The sequence below is a fragment of the Macaca nemestrina genome, chromosome 7 (assembly GCF_043159975.1).
Source record: "Macaca nemestrina isolate mMacNem1 chromosome 7, mMacNem.hap1, whole genome shotgun sequence".
NCBI classification, from domain to species: Eukaryota; Metazoa; Chordata; class Mammalia; order Primates; family Cercopithecidae; genus Macaca; species Macaca nemestrina.
The window spans coordinates 134,270,491-134,292,374 of record NC_092131.1 but is presented as its reverse complement, the minus strand read 5'-3'; the positions used below and the strand labels follow the sequence as shown (position 1 = coordinate 134,292,374).

The 21,884-nt window shown below is 38.7% G+C and overlaps 1 protein-coding gene and 1 pseudogene across 10 annotated transcripts in view; both read left to right on the top strand.

Moving 5' to 3' along the window:
• The window catches only part of LOC105488046 (mitogen-activated protein kinase kinase 5), a 262,603-nt gene that overhangs the window by 62,591 nt on the left and 178,128 nt on the right, over nt 1-21,884 (top strand). The window lies entirely within an intron of this gene.
• Nucleotides 296-21,882, top strand: LOC105488042 (heterogeneous nuclear ribonucleoprotein A1-like; annotated as a pseudogene).

Sequence of the window (21,884 nt, the reverse complement as noted above, 5' to 3'; positions counted from 1 at the left end):
ACAAGACATCATCCTAATGTAAAATTAAATATTTGTATATGGCTGGATTGCATTATAGTATCATGTGACAAGCAAGGATATTAATGTTTTCAGAAAATCAATGAATATTTGTCAAATAAAATTAATTATGTATGTTTCCTTCTCTCCTTCTCTCAGCATTCACTGTTATAGGTTTGTTTCATACAATAATGTGTATTGTATCGATTTGAATCTAAGGAATGAACCTGAGCTCATGGTTCTCTGTACCTTTCCCACCTTTGCTTTTCCCCACCTCTCCATGTTCCTATAACTTCATACATGCTCATATCCATTATGGCAGTGATGTATTATTGGCATCCAACCAACATGACAGGATGTCACAGGTCGCTGAGAAGAGATTTTCAGACTCTGTTTCCACCCGAATTAACTATTATTGAAATAGTTTATTGAGATTGAAGTATTGATCATTTTCTGCTAACCTTGGCTTAAGGGAAGGAAGAAGAGGCAGTAGTGTTTTTGAAAGACACTAAATTTCATTTTTAAAAATCTCATTTATTTAGCCTTTTTTTCTTTCTGTTTTATAGCCTTTATTGTTTTATTGCTTGGAAAAGGGTATCTTGGTTTTATTTTTTATGACAGTATAATTATACTTCAGAAATGCACTTGATTACTATGGGTAACAAAATTGTTCTAGTATATTGGTTTGGCCAATATTGCTATACAAACAACTTTTCAGTCAATTGAGTCTGGTAAAAATCAATACATTATGGTAATATTTCAAGTAAGAATTTGCTGAGTCTAAGTGTTTCAACTTCATCTCCTTTCAGGGAAAAAAATAGTTTTGAAGTGGCAAGACTTCTTTCTAATATTTTAATAACAAATTTTTATTTATAAAGACATTTAAAGTCCCCAGTAAAAGTGGTTGTGATTGGGTAAACATTACATTAGCACACTTCTGTATTATAGGGTGCAAGATATCTCGTTTCCATTTGAAATCTATTCCCTGCCACACCAAGAAGGCATAACATCAGGGACTGACATAGTGTCTGTCACTTTTAGATTCTGGATTCCTGTATGTAGTTCTGGGTGCTGAGTTTACAGACATGTGGACAGTTCAGAGAGCACCCAGAGGAGCAATGGAGAGAATAATGAGGGATTGGGGAATTGTGCCTGTTCAGTCCTCCTTCATTCATCTGTCAGGCAGCCAAGTTCTGAGCATGTGCTATGTGGAGGGCTCTGTGTCAGATGTTGGGGACAGCCTAGCCTCAAAACTTGTGTCTGGATAGATGCATAAGTTCTGTCCTCAGGTACGCATGGGACCTCACAGTCTGGGCCACCTGTCTGTGTGTATGGTGCACAAATCTGGGGGCTGATGAAGGAGTGATGGCTTTTGGCTCTTTCCTCAGGAAGGATCAGGAAAGGCCTCATGGAGGAACTGGCATTTGAGAAGTGTTTGAAAGGAATTGGCTAACTTTTCTCTGAGGAAGAGAAGATTAAAGGGCTCCGTGACAGCTGACTTAAAGTCTGAAGGGCACTTCTGTAGATGAGGAGCAGGTTTGCTTTGTGTTCTTCTGAAGATTAGACACAAATGGCCTGTCTTGAATGTCTCTGTGACAGTCGGCCTTTGGTTAGAGTGATTAATGTACTCTTTCTACTCTTCTTCCCACTGGGTTGTGTTCCCTGGAGGAGAGTCATGTCTAGGTTATCTTGGTGGGAGTCCTTACAGCGCCCAGCACAGTGCCTTACCTACTGTAGGCACTTAGTGAGTGTTTCAGGAATTTACCTGCAGAGGCAAATTCTTCACAGCCTAAGGATGGACACAATGTGTTGTTCATTGCTGGGTGACTCTGGGAAGTGGTGAACTCCTCTACCTTAAGCAGAATGATGTGGCTGTTGTTCAGAATGGCTGAGAAAAGAATTCCCACTTTGACCTGGACATGAGATGACTGCACAGATTTCTCCCAAGCCTAAAGTCCCAGAACTAAATTCAGCATTCAGTTACCATAAAAATCTTATGTCAGGTGTTGCTTGGTTTTGTTTAGTCTATATTCATTTTTTGCTGAACATCCTGTCACTGTGCCAAGGACTATTCCAAGCATGTGCAGTCCAGTTGTGAACAAGATAGGCAAGGTCAGATAGGCAACGTCCAGAGCTCACACTAGTGGGGCAAACAATAATCAAGACAATAAACACTGAAGTAAGATTATATAGACCTTGCATGTTCTATTAAAAAATGTAGAAGAGGTGCTCAGGAAGACCTGTCTGAGGTGGTGCTGTTTGAGCTGAGACTTAAAGACAGGATGGAATCAGTTTGGGAAAATCTGGGAGAAGAACCTTATAGGCAGAAGTAACCACTCAGGCAGAAACCCTAAGATTAAGATAGGCATGAACTTGTGTAATTGGAGTAGAATAAGCTCTGGGGAAGGTGGAGAGATGGACAGGGCTTGATCACCCTGGGTCTTTTAGTCCTTGCTAAATCCTTGCTAAGAAGGTATGTTACCCTCTTTTTACTTGTGAGAAAGATAAAGCTTGGAAGGGCTAAGTGGCATGCCCAAGATCAAGTCAAGAATAAAACTTAGGTCTTCTGACACCTGCTTCCCAAGCCAAGGTTTTTCTGTTTGCCATTCACTCTCTGAGTTTCCTAACTTTTAACCCAGATTATTTTTGGATGTAAGATATAAAATCAGTGTATAGATTTAAAAATCAATGATGTGTCATCTCTAGGTGTTAATTTTAGAGGCTTTTTAGTAGATGTTAAAACATCCATTTCTTGGCTGACAGTTATGACAACGTAACTTGTTATTTCGTCTACCCTTTGGGTCTCCTTATTTACCAAAAACTTATAATTTAATAATTGAATCCCTGGATTAATTATATGGTTGTGCTAGCAGAGTCTTGATTTATAAGACACGTTACGTTTTTTATAGCTATTTTATAGTATTTGATATGTTAGAAAATCGTAGTCTCTCGGTTGGCATATTGCACAAGCAAATATTTGTGTACCATAGCATCTAGGGTATTTACTTAAATTGCTTTTTTGGAAAATAATTCACTGGAAAGTCCAAAAGGCATTTACTGTGTATAACTTTCTGCCACAGTTTTTTTTTTCTTTGCTCTGTCATTGGTTACTTTGATGTAGGAGACCATGTTTCTGTTAAATTGCTGCCTTACTAGAGCGAAATAAGTTTAGGTTCTGATTTGTACACTAACGTTGAATTGGAGGAGCAGTTTGTAAAATTTGAGAAGGAAATAGCAATAGAAATTTAGGTTGTGGGTATTAAACATTAAAAAAAAAAACATTAATTTGCTTTCTAATGTGACTTTATATCATGTTGTCTTCTTGACCCTAAAATTTCCTTACTTTTCCTTGGCAGTATGGCAAAAAGAAAGAAAAAGAGAGTACAGTGCTATTGCTGAAAGCAGTTAATGGTTTTTGTCTCGTGAATTTAAATAATAAAATGAAAAATGTTCACACAAAATTAGAACTTGCTTTAGGACACAATCAATATAGCATTTTAACAAGCTTAATGTATTTGGAAGATATGTATTGTGTGAGGTTCTCAAACATACTGATTCTATTACGACAGTTAACTGTAGCAGCAAAATGTAACAATATACTTAGCCAATAAACATAAAACTTATTAAATCATAATTAAATTTTCAGAAAAGTTATCTAAATATTATGAATAAAATATATTTTACATGGCCTCAGCAACAAAATGTATAGCCAATGAAACTTTATAAGTGGTGAAGAAAACCATATATGGGATAAAATTATAGAATGAATTTTTACTGCAGACACATGTACCGAGTTAAGTTTGTGTACATCATTTATTTCTTCTCTCTTTTAACTTCTTTTGGAGGTAATTCTTAGTGAGTATTTGCAGAGCCCAACAGCTGGGGTAACTGACTAAAGGGGCAAATGAGAAGTTTCCCTGCTCCTTTGGAGTCTGGTGAAATGTTTCAAGGCCCTACCTGCCCCCATACATGGAAGATGCAAGAGGTACTCAGATTCACTGTGGTTGCGTTTACATTTCCACAGTGGCCCCCAATCACAGGCTTCATGTTATGGTCCCAGCTGTGTGGGAATGTAGCTGAGTACAGTAGGTATCGTCATCCTCATTTGATTTATGAAGAAACGGAAACACAGATAAATGAATGGATTTCCCTGAGGATTCAGACCAAGTCAAGGATAGGACCACCACTGAAACCCAGGCTTTCTTAATTCTTAGTCCTTTCCCAATGCCATTCCTGGTAAATAATCACATTTTGACTCCATGAGGAGCTAGAATAAACAGAATATATGCAAACCTAAGAATTTCTGCCAGCAATCTCTAGCAGATATACTTCAGCTGTACTTTGAATTTTTATTTTGTACACCAGGCACAGGCACATGTATGTTATAGATGACCAATATGAACAAACAGCTGTCTCCCTTCCTTCTTCCTTCCTTGGAACTTGTAATCTTTGAATAACTGATTAGCCCAATGTCAGAAATGTTTATGCTGATCTCTGAACCTCAGTCCATTCAACAGATGACTCCCTGGAAATTTTATCTTTGGTTTTCTTTTTTTTTCATTGCCATGATTTTGTAAGTTAGTTTATGAGTGTATTTAAATCATTTCTGGAATCTAAATATTTTGGGCTTGCTGATCTTTATAAGGAAGTTAGTTTCCCTTCTCTCATATAGACCTCTTTCTGCTTTCTCCTCCTATCGTATTTTAAAAGTATATGTGACACCGTTAAGTTTTAATCTTCTAAATGGATTGGAGAATAGCACCTTCCCTTGACTAACCTCAAAGGATTTTAAAAAACAGAATGTTGCCCAATTTTTGAGGGAGAATGTTCTAACACAGTTTATATATTTTTGTAACTCCACAAAGGTATCTCGTAAAGAACATTGGTGGAATTGGGTTTTAAAGTCCAAATACTTTCCTTCTGTTGTGCAGAACATAGCTCCTCAACCTAGAGGCACAGTGTCATATGCAGGGAAGTCACTCAGATTCCTTCTTATTATTGGTTTAAAGATCACTGTCCCTGGATGGTATAAGATATGATGGTAGTTTGTACTGTTCAGTTTTTACGTTAAAGGAAAAGTCTCTCCTGGTTTCTTTTGACCCTAGTCATGATATGCCCATTTCATGAAGTCTATTTTATGCACAAAAGTGCACAAAATGAAGATAAAGTGCCTCTCTCCAGCCTGACAAAAGCCATTTCTTTGCAGAATGGTAGCTGCAGCGAAAGTGAATAAATGAATGGACAGCAATCACAGCCTAGTTGATGAAACTGTTCAATTAAAGCACAGGCATTTACATGGTGTAATTTCCCTAAATTGCCAATGAGCCCCTTTAGACACAACCAGTGTTCAAATTGATTTCAGCATTGATTTTGGCTGAAGCTGATAAATTTCTGCTTGTTAGTTAAAGTAATTTTGCAGAAGACTTTGTACTGCAGTATTGAAGTGTTCATTTAGCTGATGGTTAAAAGAGGAGTTATTTACAGAGGCCTCTACTGTTGTTCTGAGATGGGACAATTCCCCAATCATCTTTTACTTTTAATTTTTTAGGCTTCAGTATTCCAATCAATAGGTGATTGAAACTGATTAAAACTTATCCAACCAGCTGCCTATGGCAGTTTAATTAGAAGCTGGATGATTCTTAAATTAAAGTTGTCTTATTTTCATTGCAAAGCCATCTTCCAGAAGAGTAAGGCACAAACAGTGCAGAAAACTTACAAAGACTGGCTTTGCTAAGGTATCTTGCAAATGTTAAATCACTCAATCGCTATTCCTAAGACAATTCAAAAATGTATCAGAGAGTTTGCTTTTATGGAGATTAGAAGTAATAACATGCTTACTTGCCAGCCAAGGAATGTTTGTTCCATTCAGTCAGAGAGATTACCTACTGTATAATGATATATGTGAAAGACCAGCTGTTTGGGATATATCTATTATTTCATAAGCAAGATGAATGCTTGAGCTTATTTTTAAACACTGTAATGCAGGATGAAACTAGCCATCATGATATCCTCTGCATCTGCCCCCTGGAAACCATCAGCTTTGAATTTATATTTTTATTCTGTTTTGAGGTCTTGATTAAAATAAATCTCCATTGAATGAAAAACAGAAATTTTTTTTGTAAGTTCATGTTGACTTGTCAACAGTATTGTGGGCAGGATTATAGAAGAGAGATTTTTGCTCCTCTGCTCCCTAGGGAAGCTTCTCCATACTCATTTTATCTAGTGTGGGACAATTTCTTGAGTTTTTAATGGAAATGGGTTAATATTTTTGTCATAGGGGACATATTACATCTGATATTACGGGGAAGAAGGGAAGAAATGGCTCACTTTTCAGAGGTGCATTTACTCTTTGACCCACTAGGGTACTATTTAGTGTTCTAGAAGAGGTAATTTAGTAAATTGTACCCCAGTGGCCTGAAAAAGTTAATGCAACTCTGAAAAGTGAGCCATTCAATCGATTTTCCCTATTGCTTTTAAAAAATCAACACTGACCATATCCAGAGAATGTTGAAGACAACTGAAATTAGAGGATCTAGAAGCAACCAGTTTATTTTTACACAAAGCTTGTTGGGACATGCACTGGATTTGGCTTCAGAGGACCCAAATCTACTTCCCACTCCAGTACTTACAGATAGGAATCGTGAAGCAGTCAGTGACCTCACCAAGCCTTGGTTTCCTTATCTATAAAGTGGTGATAATAAGAATGTTTACCTCACAAATTTTTGTGGAGATCAAATAGCTTTACTGTATGTAAAATGTTTTATAAACTATGAAGCACAATAGAATGTTAATTATTAGAATAAGGAGGTTTTCTGAAGTAGCCATTTATGTATCTGATTTTGGAAAGTAATTTGTTGTTAGTTTTCCCAGAAACTGTGAGCAAAGATTAGATGGCTATCAAGTTTCAGGAGAGAGTTTCCTAGCTAGTTAATCCTCAGGGTATTTCTATTCCCCCCACCCCCACATATATTTTCTAACAATTCCAGTTATTTCATTCCTTCTCATCATTAGGCTTTATATCTCTTGCTTCTCTGTTTACCCACTACATTCTTTCAGAATCCTTGATCAAGAGATCAGTGTGACTGTAGCTTCCTTGATCTCAAAGGTATTTAGACCATATATTAAAAGACATTACTCTAGTTGATGTGGAGAGTGTTAAAGACTTGAACCAGGCCACATCAACTTGGGGAAGAAATACCGAGGTAGTGATGACTACATTAACTCTGAGGCAGGTGTGGGAGTAAAAAGGGGTATATAGCCAGAGTGAACAGAAAGAAGAAATGGCAAATGTAGAGTTACAGTAGCTTTCTCTTATCGAAAATCTTTCTAATCTAGCCAAGTTCCCTATATCATCCATTTGGTTGATTTATGAGCCCTATGTACAATCAGTTATCTTGAAATTAATATCTGTGACCTAACAACATATTTGACTTGAGACCTAAACAGTATGAGGGGCTCTGTTTTTTTGTTTTTTGTTTTTTCTTTCTTTCTTTCTGAGACAGAGTTTTGCTCTTGTTGCCCAGGCTGGAGTGCAATGATGCGATCCTGGCTCACTGTAACCTCTGCCGGATTCAAGTGATTCTCCTGCCTCCACCTCCCAAGTAGCTGGGATTACAGGCATGTGCCACCACGCCCTGCTAATTATTGTATTTTTAGTAGAGACGGGGTTTTGCCATGTTGGCGAGGCTAGTCTCGAACTCCTAACCTCAGGTGATCTGCCCGCATCGGCCTCCCAAAGTGCTGGGATTACAGGCGTGAGCCACTGTGCCTGGCCTGTTTCTTAACCACAGATTATTTTGCAATCAGTAGTCAAGCATCTGTAATGGGTTTTTAGGCAGAAGGAAGGTTGGCAAAGACTGCTATTTGAACTAGTACAGTTTACATAAAAGCTTCTTTTTACAACTGCTGTTTACTTTGGATTTCCTATTTTAACAGCTAGAGCCTGGCTAATGTGTTTATCTATTATGGAAGGCAACAACTGTCAGTGTTGATTTCCCTGAAACTATTTGAAGTATTTCTGTGGATGGCTACTTTAGTATGTGACAGAATGTTGAAATTTCGAAGCTTGGCCATTAGTCTTAAACGTGTTAATAAAATCTACCTTCAAATAAACCTACCAAGTGAACAATTTCTAAAAAGGCCAAGCAATTAGAGGATTAAATTTTAATTTAAAAATTTAAATGTATTTAATTTAAAGTTTAAAAATTATATTTTTCATTAGCTGAACCACAGCTAGTTTACATTTAGTTACTGAAACGATATCATTGCATTAAAAGGTGACATCTAGAGGGCTTTAAAATTAATCTCGCAAGATACTAAAAGATTTTTGTTTTGTTTGTGTCAGTATTTGTGTACTCATGTGCTTTATACAGCAGAGAAATGTTCTGCTTGTTTTGTATTAGCTTCAGAGTTGTTCAGCCTTATAATCTTTTGGGAAAATGTAATACAATCAACTCTCAGATTCCTTGTTTTAAGTAGTAGTCTCATGGGGGTATCTCCTAATAGTTTAACCTCCTCGATTTCTACCATCTTCTTTCTTTTTGTTTTAGTTTTCCTTTATGCCAACACTATAAAGTCTTTGAAATGGAAACTTCTAAGTTGAAGAAAAACTGGTATCTTGTTATTCTAAATTTACATAAAAGCAGAGGCTTTTTTGGTTAATAAATAAAATGTCACACAAAGAGCAAAGAAGCATCATCTCTGTAAGTATAGAAACTGATGATCCTACAGTATATAAGCTTTAACCAATGCCATGTTTTAATAAGGAAGTAGATTTAATAATTGAACCTGAGTGTGACCAACTCTTAACTTTCTGTGCCAATGAGGAGAATGAAGAATTGCATTTTAGACAATGATTTATTTGTCTTGTCTTGATCAAACTTTTTCGTAATGAATCAGATCTCAGAGAGCTTTCTTTTCCTTTGTCTTTTTACCTCTGCCATGTCTCTGATGGACGTCCTATAAATCCCTAGGGCGTTCAGAGAATAGAGAATCAGGGAATACAGGATATCTCGCAAGCTGTGAAATCTTTGCATGAAAAACAAAGAACTGATGTTATTATTTGAGAGAATGAGCTATCTCTGCAATGAGCTAATAACAACAAATACATTTGTAACTTTTATTTATTTTAAAATAGCCTTTGCTCACCGTTTTTCTTGTCTTCTACCTGTTCTCTAAGAGACACAGGGAACAAAATAACCATCACTTTCTTTCTTGCTTACCTAGAATGAGACCATCTCTTTTTAATTACTGGTTATTTCTTGAGCCAAATCCTAACTGTTGCTTTCGCTATTTTAGTGGCTGGATTATTTTCTTAGGTTTCCTATCCATTTGGAGAACCTTTCAACAATTGATAACACTCTATAAATAATTCACAAAGTAATTGTGTCCCTCTTTTCACTAACCTTCTTTGAAGTATGTTATGTGAGAAGTAGAATTTAAGTCAGTGGCATTTAGTTCATGTGGTTAATGAAGGAAGTGCCCTGTGTCCTTCATAGAACAGTGGCAATACTGTCATTTCAGTGTTCCTGTTTTGCCATTGTGATTAAAAGTCATTATACATGCAGTTACGCTCCAGGTCTTTTCTCCAAGAGGCAAAAAAATGGGTATTTCCATACTCATTTTGATAACTATTTTGCTAATAAATTGACATTTATGACATAGGATATTGTCAGTTATGCTGAAATCTGAAATATTTATAGTCAGATTATAGGCCAGCCTCCCCCATTCTTTCTTTAATTATATCCTACCTCGCAATCACTAGGAAAGCACATATGCTCCCTATTATAAATTCTTTCTGCTCATAATTTAAAATAATTTGGTTGGAATATGTTTAGAAATTAATATGCAGAATAGTACCGTAGAAAATAGATGCCTACTTTAATTGTATGAGATTGTACCAGCTTTATCAGAAAATATATGATCAGCTCTAGGTTATTTATTTTGTGAACAAGAGTCAGCTGGGACGACTCATATTTTTTGGTTCTCCTAGAATTTGAAATTCTAGGCATAAAGAATTTTAGTAAACATGGTAAAATCCAGATGCAGTTGATCTTATGCATGGCATAAATTTGTGTGGGAGTCCAGATGTTGGAATTTGAACACAGGTTGTTTCCCCCTTCTGTCCTGTGTGGACTTTTTTAACATGTTATTTTCACATACTTATTTTCCTTACTTTTATTTATTTTTTGATACAGGGCCTCACTCTGTCACCTAGGCTGGAGTGCAGTGGTACGATCATGGCTTACCGTAGCCTCGACCTCCCAGGCTCAGGTGATCCTCTCACCTCACTTCCCAAGTAGCTGGGACCACAGGCATGTGCCCCCATGCCCAGCTAATTTTTTAAAATTTTTTGTTGGGATGAGGTATAATTTATGTTGCCCAGGCTGGTCTTGAACTCTTGGACTCAAGCGGTCCTCCCACCTCAGCCTCCCAAAGTGTTGGGATTACAGATGTGAGCCACTGTGCCCTGCCTGTTTTCCTTACCTTTAAAGATTATTCTAGAAATTCAGTTTACTCTTTGTAACGATGTATCTTCTAATTCTCATTAACAGTTTAGATGAAGGTGAGCACACCTCTAACCTTTTATGTATTGTACTAGACTCATCTTTAACATTTCAAAGAGTAGGTAATATAGTCAGTTGGATTTGTCCCTAAGTATTGCTTTTGAAATCAGTCACATGTTTTTTGAACATTTTGTGCAAAGTACTTCACTTGGCACTCGGGTAGATAGAACATCAACTTTCATGGCCTCAGGGACCCCATTCTTTGGGGTCTGTTGTTAGCTTACTGTTTGTACCTTCTCATCTCCTTTACTGTTTTCTTCTCATCTTTCTGACCTTTGGATTTAGAGAGCCTCAGTTCCAGTCCTTACACCTCTTCTGTGTTTAATTCACTTCCTAAGTGAGTGTGTAATTCCATGGCTTTGCATATCATCTGTATGCTGAGGAAGTCCAAATGTATGTCTGTAGCCCTAGCCTGTGTCCTGAACTTCAGACTCACATCTGATTACCAGTTGGATGTCCTCTAGGCATTTTTAAATTATCTAAAACTGAATTCTTGATTTCTTTGGAAACCTGCTTCGTTTACTGCTTTTTGCATCTCAGTAACTGGAAACTCTATTCTACAAGTTGCTAAGGACAAAAACTTTGCAGTCTTTCTTCATCCTTCTTTTTATTTCAGATTATATATACCTTTACCCACAAATCTTGTGGGTTCTTCCTCAAAAATAGGAAGCTGACCACCTTTCATCACTCTTTTCTTGCTACCCTATTCAAAACCACTATTACTGCTTGCTAGGATTTTATTGCAAAAGCCTCCCAGTTTCTATCCTTGCTTTCCTGCAATGTGTTCTCTCCACTCAGCAGCCAAAGTGATCTTTCTAAAATATTAGGTCTCCCCCTCTGCTCATAACCTCTTATATCACTTGGAATAAAAGTCAGAGTCCTCACCATGGCCTAAATGGTACTACACAGTCTGTTTTCCTTACCTCTCTGACCTCATCTCCCCCAGCTAGCCCTCTTGCTTATTCTGCTTCTGCATACATGTCAAGCACACATTTCCACCTTGGGCTTTTGAACTTGCTGTTTCCTCTACCTGGACTCCCCTTCCCCTAGATGTCCGAATGGTGTGCTCTTATACTGTTCACATGTAACCTGAAGAGAGAGGCATTTTCTGACTTCCTCCCCAACCCTAATATCAAATAGCATGTCCCTAATGTTGATCAGTCTCTATATCCTTACCTTTATTTTTTTCAATGCACTTACCCCCACCTCACATATTGTATATTTATTTGATTATTGTCAGGCAGCCCCTATCAGAAGGTAAACATCACAAGGGCAGGGACTTGATCTTATTTGTTCTCTGCTGTATCCACACTGCCTTGCTTATTGCCTGGCAATCAGAGACATGCATTAAGTATTAGATAGAAAAAAAGGATCTAGGAGGAGAATGTATCATATACTGTGGAAGAGGTTGAGCATATAGTAATGAACAAAATGGACCTTGACCTTCCCCTTGAAACTTACAACAGAGACCCTATATTAAGAATTTACAGCATAGTTAGGTAATTAGAGTTTACAATATAGTTAAATAAAGTGAACACCATACCTGTAATCCCAGCACTTTGGGAGGCCAAGGCTGGAGGATCGCTTGAGGCCAGGAATTCAAGACCAGCCTGGGCAACATTTTTGTAGAACCCTTGTTCTACAAAAAATAAAAATAAAAATTAGTCAGCCATGGTGGTACTCTCCTGTAGTCTCAATGACTCAGGAGGCTGAGGCAGGAGGGTTGCTTGATGCCAGGAGTTCAAGACCAGCCTGGGCAACATAGTGAGACCCCTTCATTCTGCAAAAAATAAAAATAAAATTTAGCCAGGCATGGTGGTTCACTCCTGTAGACTCAACTACTCAGGAGGCTGAAGCAGGAGGATCACTTGAGCCCAAAAGTTCAAGGCAGCAGTGAGCTATGATTGTGACACTGTACTCCAGCCTGGGTGATGGAGTAAGACCCTGTTGCTTAAAAAAAAATACTAGGCTGGGCGCAGTGGCTCATGCCTGTAATCCCAACACTTTGGGAGGCCGAGGCAGGCAGATCACGAGGTCAGGAGATCGAGACCATCCTGGCTAACATGGTGAAACCCCGTCTCTACTAAAAATACAAAAAATTAGCCTCGCGTGGTAGCAGGCGCCTGTAGTTCCAGCTACTTGGGAGGCTGAGGCAGGAGAATGGCGTGAACCTGGGAGGCGGAGGCTGCAGTGAGCGGAGATCGTGCCACTGCACTCCAGCCTGGACGACAGAGCAAGACTCCATCTCAAAAAAAAAAAAAAAAAATTAGCCAGGTGTGATGGTGGGCACCTGTAGTCCCAGCTATTCGGGAGGCTGAGGCAGGAGAATTGCTTGAACCTGGGAGGCTGAGGTTTCAGTGAGCCGAGATTGCACCACTGCACTCCAGCCTGGGTGACAGAGCGAGACTCTGTCTCAAAACAAAAACAGAAACAAAAAACGACTACTGATAAGTTAGAGTACATACCTGTGCATTTAAATAACTGTTGAAGAGAAATAATAATTTATAACCAGAACATATAAGGCAATAGAGTAGTTGATACCAATAGATAAATGAAACCACAGGGTAGGAAATCTAGTAGGTAGGGAAGTAAGTAGAAATAAAAGAATGGCATCCAATTGAATTCAGAAAGGAATAAAATGGAAGAAGGAATTGTGACCACTTAAGTAAATCTGACTATATAAGACAACAATAGTAATAATTCAAAATGAAGTCAAACAAAAAGACCGGACAAAATAATATGTTAAGATGAGAAGTGCTTGATTGAAGTTAAAATGTTCTAAGATTTTTATATTGTTTAGGAGAAGGATATAGGTGGCAATTAACTTTATATTTTGTTAAGTCAGGTATGATTGTTAAAAAGTTATATGGGCAACTAAAACACAGTGAATAGTGAATAGAATGCATAACTTCAAAACAGATGGAATAAAGGGAGAATAATTCTGTATAATAGAGGAAGAGAGAAGGTGATAGGTGTAAATTAAATGAATTAGGTGGTAGAAATAAATCCAAATATATCAGTAATTACAAAATAAGTAGAGTAATATTAGCAGCTAATAGATTAGGTTGCATTTTAAAAAATACAGCTATGTGCTATTTTAGACTGTATTGGGAGAAGTTTCTAAAATACCAAGACACAGCAAAATTGAAAGAAAAGGGTAGGGGAAAATACCTGGCAAAAACTAATCAAAAGAATGCTCCTGTTGTGATTATATTAACATAAGACAAAATAGACTTTAAGGCAAAAGATATTACTAGAGAAATGTTATGAAAATACAAATATTTACAACTGAACCACAAATACCATGTATTAATATGAAAACTCCTGACATGCACCAAAGTGACTCTTAAAGGATAGGTTTATATACATACCTTCGTAAAGAATAACTGGGTATTATATGCTTAGCATCTAACTCAAGAAAATCAAGAAGGTGGGACAGGGAGTAAACCGAAAGAAAATGGAAGGAAATAAATACTAAAGAACAAAAGCTAAAAAAAAAAAAAAAAAAAAAGAAGAACAAAAGTTAATTAGGTGAAAATTCAAGAAACAATTCAACAAAACCAAAAGCTGGTTCCTTGGAAAAGCTTATCAAATATAACAGCGAGAAGCAGAAATAACAAAATTAGGAATGAAAAGGGAACATAATTCTAGACATAACAATGATTTTAAAAATAACAGGATCCAATGAATAACTTTATGACGATAAATTTGATAACACAAAATGGGCAGTTTCTTAGGAAAACTTAATGAAATTGCCTTAAAAATAAAAACCAAAATAGACCTAGAGCACTTTAAGAAAATTTATTCATTCAGATATTTAATGATTATTTGTAAAATGTGCCTGATGTAGTTTTAGGCACTGGAAATAATAGCAGTGAACAAAAAAAAAAAAAAAAAAAGTGAAAGTCTGTGTTTTCATGGAGCTTCATTTGTTGTGGAGGGAGACATAATAAATTAATAAATTTTATCAGGTGTTGCTAACTCTGTGAAGAATAAAGAAAGTGGCCAGGTGCGGTGACTTACGCCTGTAATACCAACATTTTGGGAGGCCAAGGTGGGTGGATCACCTGAGATCAGGAGTTCGAGACCAGCCTGGACAACATGGTGAAACGTCGTCTCTACTAAAAATACAAAAATTAGCTGGGCCTGGTGGCACACGCCTGTAATCCCTACTATTCAGGAGGCTGAGACAGGATAATCGCCTGAACCCAGGAGGTGGAGGTTGCAGTGAGCCGAGATCATGCCACTGCACTTCAGCCTGGGCAACAGAGTGAGGCTCCATCTCAAAAAAAAAAAGAAAAAAAAGAAGATGAAGGGAGAGTGTGCTGTTTTATGTAGGAAAGACAAAGGAACAATGGAGGACTGAAGGAAGCAGTGGAGCAAGCCCGTTATATATTAGAGAAAGTGGCCCAGCCCTCAGGAGTAGGTGCAAGGCCCTGAGGCAGGAGCACGTTTGGTGGAACAGTTGAGTATTGTACATAAAGGAGACTAGCAGAAGCAGAGATCAGTGAGGTAACCAGAGGCCAGATGATGAAATCCTTGTTTAAGAAGTGGCAGAGCTGGGATTCGAGCTGTCAGTGACTTCAGAGCCCACCCGCTTTGCTCTTGTGCCTCCCAGGATAGATTGGCAGTGATTGCAGAATGCTTCCTTACCTGGAGCAATTTGGATATAATGGTCCTTTGCCTGATTGAAATAGGTCAGTACCTTTGTAAGTTTTGGATTATGTGTTTCCCTGCCCTAGAATACAGGTAAAAAAATTAAACATCACCATCTGTTGTGTGTGTGTGTGTGTGTGTGTGTCAGAATTTCGCTCTTTTTGCCCAGGCTGGAGTACAGTGGTGCAATCTCGGCTCGCTGCACCGTCTGCTTCCTGGGTTCAAGCGATTCTCCTGCCTCAGCCTCTCGAGTAGCTGGGACTACAGGTATCCGCCACCAAGCCCGGCTAATTTTTTGTATTTTTAGTAGAGACGGGGTTTCACTATGTTGGCCAGGCTGGTCTCGAACTCCTGACCTCAGGTGATCCACCTGCCTCGGCCTCCCAAAGTGCTGGGATTACAGGCATGAGCCACTGTGCCCAGCCAAACATCACCGTCTATTTCCTTTAGGTCCTAAAATATGCATATTCTGTTGTGTCTCCAGTCTTGGCTTTGCCACTGGCTGTGTGAGCTTGGATAAGTTATCTAACCTGGCTTTTGGGTGCTTCTGCTATGAAAGAAGGGGATTAGGTTAAATAATTTTCTGTATTTCCTACTAGCTCAATAAATTATCTAATTCTATACTAAGATTAAAAGTTAAGACCAACTTCTTTGTCTGGTCATCTAGAACCTATTGTTACAAATGAAATTTGAAAGTATGGGGCCAGGCGCGGTGGCTCACGTCTATAATCCCAGCACTTTGGGAGGCCGAGGAGGGTGGATCATGAGGTCAGGAGTTCAAGACCACTCTGGCCAAGACGGTGAAATCCCATCTCTACTGAAAATACAAAACTTAGCTGGGCGTGGCGGCGGCTCCCAACTACTTGGTCGGCTGAGGCAGAGAATTGCTTGAACCCAGGAGGCAGAGGTTGCAGTGAGCTGAGATCGCTCCATGGTACTCCAGCCTGGGTGACAGAGTGAGACTATGTCTCAAAAAATAAAATAAAATAAAATAAGAAAGTATGGATAGTAAGTATTCTCTTGTACTGGGCTCTTTGTTATTTTAAATATATGAAAAACTTACACCAGGCTACTAACTTTTTCCATGGCAAAGTGTATGTGTGTGTGCTCAATTTTAAGAGCTGGGACTGTTCCAAGAAGGCCTGTGCTGGTCACAAACAGAATGGAACACTGAAGGACCAAGCACTAAAAATATCTCATAAAAATGCTTCCTCCATGCAGTCATTGGAACAGGTAATTACTGTGGCAACAACAAACTAATTTGAAGTGTTAGCTGTTAATTAAAACATTGCAGAGGTGTATAGTTGTCTTTTGGTGTAACCAGAGCCTCCATTCAAACTTCATTAATCACTTTACAATTAATTTGTTGAGGAAGGTCAAGACATTTGAGATGCAGTATCTGTTGAAAGTAAACAAATTCCTTTTCTCTAAGTAAATACCATTTGCAAAGTTAAGGGACACACTCGACTCATGCCTGGCATTGCCTTTTGTCATCCACTTCTCCTTGATGATTAAATGTTAAATTGGTACTGTCATTGTACTGTAAACCAAACCACATAGCATCTTTATTGCTCGAAATCGAACCCAAACTTCCACGGATGAATTAGCGTGCATCATAATTAAATTATCAAGCCTCTCCTTTTAATTCACTTGGAAATAGGAGACCTTTCTTTTAGAAAAGAGATCGGCTTTCTTGACAAGCTAATTAAGTTGCCAAACTGTCCAGTATGGTATGTATCTCAAACTATCTGCTAATCATTTTCTTATCGCTGTTGCTGGTCTCAGACATCCAGGTGTTGCTTATTCAAAGTAACAACACTGATCTTTTTACAACTTTTGAATCCTTGTGTATATATTTAATTATTTATCGTTATATTTCAATTCTTGGTTAGTGATTCTAATATACAATATTTTTAAAAGTTGGAATTGGAAGAATCTGTGATGTGGAAGGGGAAAAATAATGTATCACAAAGTCTTACATATTACTTGTATTTACATGGAATAAACTTACTAATTTCCTTTAAATCACATTTCAGGCCAGATGTGGTTGCTCACACCTGTAGTAATCTCAGCGCTTTGAGAGGCTGGTAGATCACCTGAGGTCAGAAGTTTGAGACCAGCCTGGCCAACGTGGTGAAACCCTGTCTCTATTAAAAATACAAAAAAAATTACCCAGGCATGGTGGTGGGTGCCTTAATTCCAGCTCCTTGAGAGGCTGAGGCAGGAGAATTGTTTGAACCTGGGAGACGGAGGATGCAGTGAGCCGAGACTGAGCCACTGCACTCTAGTCTGGGCGACAGAGCAAGGCTCAGTCTTAAACAAGTAAACAAACAAAAAACATAGGGGATAGGGTTCCACTTATAAAATGTGTATCAGTTTGTACAAAGTATAAAAAATTATTTTACTGGGCACAGTGGCTCACACCTGTAATCCCAGTGCTTTGGGAGGTCAAGGTGGGAGGATCGCTTAAGGCTTGGAGTTTGAGACCAACTTGGGCAACATAGCAAGACTTCATCCCTTAAAAAACTTAAAAAAAAAAAATTAGCCAGGCATGGTGGTATACTCCTGTAGTACCAGCAGTTTGGGAGGCTGAGGTGGGAGGATTGCTTGAGCCCAGGAGTTCAAGGTCACAATGAACTAATAAGATCGCAGCAGTGCAGTCCAGCCTGCGAGACAGAATGAGACCCTGTCTCTGAAGAAAATAATTGATTAAGTTTTATTATTATTTTCTGTATCTTTGAGACAGAGTCTTGCTCTGTCACCCAGGCTGTAGTGGAGTGGTGCGATCATAGCTCACTGCAGCCTGACCTCCTGGGCTCAAGCAACCCTCCTGCCTCAGCCCCTGTAGTCCCTACAGGGGGACTATAGAGGACTACAGGCACACACCACGATGCCAGCTAATTATTATTATTATTTTTTAAAGACAGGGTCTCCCTACATTGCCCAGGCTGGTCTTGATCTCCTGGGTTCAAGTGATCCTCCTGCGTTGGCTTCCCAAAGTGCTGAGATTACAGGCATGAGCCACTGCTCCCAACCTGATTAAAGTTTTATAAGTAGTATTTAGAAATACCAATGAGGTTGTTATTTGAGAATGTCTTTAGACATTTTCAAAGGTTAAATAATTCTTTGGTAAAGTAAACAATCGTCACCTGATTTTTGTAATTTTGCTTTTCCTTTAAATGAGATATACTTGAATTTCTTTATAATTAATTGATATAATAAAAGTTAAGTTTACCTTCCATAACTGGCTTGACCTTTGTCCACTCAAGTAGGAAAAGCAAAATGAGTAAGTTCTTATAACAATCATATATTTGGATAAGTATATACATATGCTTTATATATGTAGTTTCCTAGTCTTGCCTGAATTTGTAACTTTTTACATGTAAACGATATTATAAATACCTATAGGCTCTTAATAACTAAATTATTTCTATAAGTCAGTCACCTTCAAAAACTCTTGTCAGTGATGGTTCAACTCTGTAAATTTACGAAAAAGTATTGAATGTACCCTTAAAACAAGTGAATGTTATCATATGTAAATTATATCTCAGTAAAGCTGTTAAAAAATTTTGTCAGTCCTTTCTGCCTGTGGACACTGCAGAGGAAACATCCTTAAAGTCTCTCTTCTGCCTGCCATCATGTCTAAGTCAGAGTCTCCTAAAGAGCCTGAACAGCTGAGGAAGCCCTTCATTGGAGGCTGGACTTTGAAACAACCGATGAGAGCCTGAGGAGCCAGTTTGACCAATGGGGAACACTCACGGACTGTGTGGTCATGAGAGATCCAAGCACCAAGCGCCCCAGGGGCTTTGGGTTTGTCACATATGCCACTGTGGAGGAGGTGGATGCAGCCGGGAATGCAAGGCCACACAAGGTGGATGGAAGAGCTGTGGAAACAAAGAGAGCTGTCTCAAGAGGAGATTGTCAAAGACCCGGTGCCCACTTAACTGTGAAAAAGATATTTGTTGGTTAAAGAAGACACTGAAGGCCGGGCGCGGTGGCCCACGCCTGTAATCCCAGCACTTTGGGAGGCTGAGGTGGTTGGATTACGAGGTCAGGGGTTCGAGACCAGCCTGGCCAACATGGTGAAACCCTGTCTCTACTAAAAGTACAAAAATTAACTGGGTGTGGTGGCGGGCACCTGTAATCCCAGCTACTCGGGAGGCTGAGGCAGGAGCATTGCTTGAACCTGGGAGGTGGAGGTTGTGGTGAGCCAAGATCATGCCATTGCACTCCAGCCTGGGCAACAGAGCGAGACTCCATCTAAAAAACAAACAAACAAACAAAAACACTGAAGACTATCACCTAAAAGATTATTTTGAATAATATGGAAAAATTGAAGTAATTGAAATCATGACTGACTGAGGCAGTGGCAAGAAAAGGGGCTTTGCCTTTATAACCTTTGATAGCCATGACTCCGCGGATAAGACTGTCGTTCAGAAATACAATACTGTGAATGGCCACAGCAGTGAAGTTAGGAAAGCCCTGTCAAAGCAAGAGATGGCTAGTGCTTCAGCCAGCCACAGAGGTCAAAGTGGCTCTGGAAACTTTGGTGGTGGTTGTGGAGGTGGTTTTAGTGGGAATGACAACTTTGGTCATGGAGGAAACTTAAGTGGTCGTGGTGGCTTTAATGGCAGCTGTGGTGGTGGTGGTGGTGAATAAGGTGGCAGTGGGGATGGCTATAATGGATTTAGTAATGATGGAAGCAATTTTGGAGGTGGTGGAAGCTACAATGATTTTGGCAGTTTCAACAATCAGTCTTCAAATTTCGGACCCATGAAGGGAGGAAGCTTTGGAGGCAAAAGCTCTGGCCCCTATGGTGGTGGAGGCCAATACTTTGCCCAACCACAAAACCAAGGTGGCTATGGCGGTTCCAGTAGGAGCAGTAGCTATGGCAGTGGTAGAAGATTTTAATTACCGCCAGGAAACAAAGCTTAGCAAAAGAGGAGAGCCAGAGAAGTGACAGGGAAGCTACAGGTTACAACAGATTTGTGAACTCAGCCAAGCACAGTGGTGGCAGGGCCTAGCTGGTACAAAGAAGACATGTTTTAGACAGATACTCATGTGGATGGGCAAAAAACTCAAGGACTGTATTTTTCTAATTGTATAACAGGTTAGTTTAGTTCCTGTTCTGTGGAAAGTTTAAAGCATTCCAACAAAGTGTTTTAATGTAGATTTTTTTTTTGCACCCATGCTATTGATTGCTAAATGTAATAGTCTGATCATGATGCTGAATAAATGTCTTAAAAAAAAGTTGTCAGAGCAACCAGATTTTCTGCAGAACAGCAGAAAATGATGTTTCCATGTTGGCAGTAGTGGATTATGTAAATTTTGGTTTTATTTTTGTTTTAAGAAAGGGGAAGTTTGGGGGCTCATTAAATATGTTTTACAACTGGGCAGGTGAAGATGAGGAATTCCTGAGGCACTAACTTCTGTTGCCCGTTTTCCCTATGCCATTCCCATCTTAACACCAGATGAGAGGAAGTGCCGTCTGATCTTAGCTAGTGTATAAAATCCTCTACAGGGCAAGATTTTTAGTTCTTCGAAACTAACTTGCTTCCTTATATTAATATTTTCATGGGCTTGCAATAACAACACTTGTTTATGTTATGTGGTTTATTTTGAAATTTTTATTGTATAAAAATGTGTTGCAGATGGTTTCTAAATAATGTGCAGAATATCTAGTCCCCATAGTATATGTGTAAAGGCCACATTTCATTTAAACATAAAAGGTACGGTGGCTCACTCCTGTAATCCCAGCACTTGGGGAGACTGAGGTGGGAGCATCACTTGAGGTCAGCAGTTCTAGGCCAGCCTGGGCAACATCCAGAGACCCTGTCTCTACAAAAAAAATTAAAAAGTAGCTGGGCATGGTGGCATGTGCCTATAGTCCTAGCTACTCAGGAGGCTGAAGTGAGAGGATCGCTTGAGCCGAGGAGTTTGAGGCTGCAGTGATCTGTGATTACGCCACTGCGTTCCAGCCTGGGTGTCAGAGAGAGCCCCTGTCTGAATCAGTCAGTCACTCAATCAGATAAACACAAAAGGTCTTGATGGATAGTAATGGTATTTTATTTCTGTAAACCCTATTCTCGTTCTTTTTCATAAATGAATACACTTATATTTCTTGATTTAAGTTGTAGTTATTTCACTATATCTGTTCCTTTGAGCTTGTTTTGATGAACTGTTAAGATATAGTTTATCTGTATGTGTAACAAAAAAACAGGCAAAAGACAAGCAAAAAAATTGAAAAAAAAAAAAAGAAAGCAAAATGGCTCTGTATACTGCTTAACATAGAGAACCCACACACACAGTGACAGTCATAAGGGATCTGGAGCCAAAAGACCTAGGTTTGAGGTCTCATTCTGCCACTAGTTACTTTGTGTGCCATTGGGCAAACTGTTTAACTTCTCTGTGCTTCAGAATTCTCATCTATAAAAGGAGGATAATAATGTATCAGCATTACCTCAGAGAGTTATTTTAAGGTAATGTGTAGTAAATCACTTCGTAAACCATTAAACTCCATATAAATGTAAATTACTACTGTCGTTAGTGTTCTTTGAAAGTACCATGTATCCCATTGCTGCAGAAATGTTTGGATTTACATTCACGTCTTTAACCATTTTGTAGGTTGTTTAGTGATCCCAAATGATTTTGGTTTTTTTTCTTCCC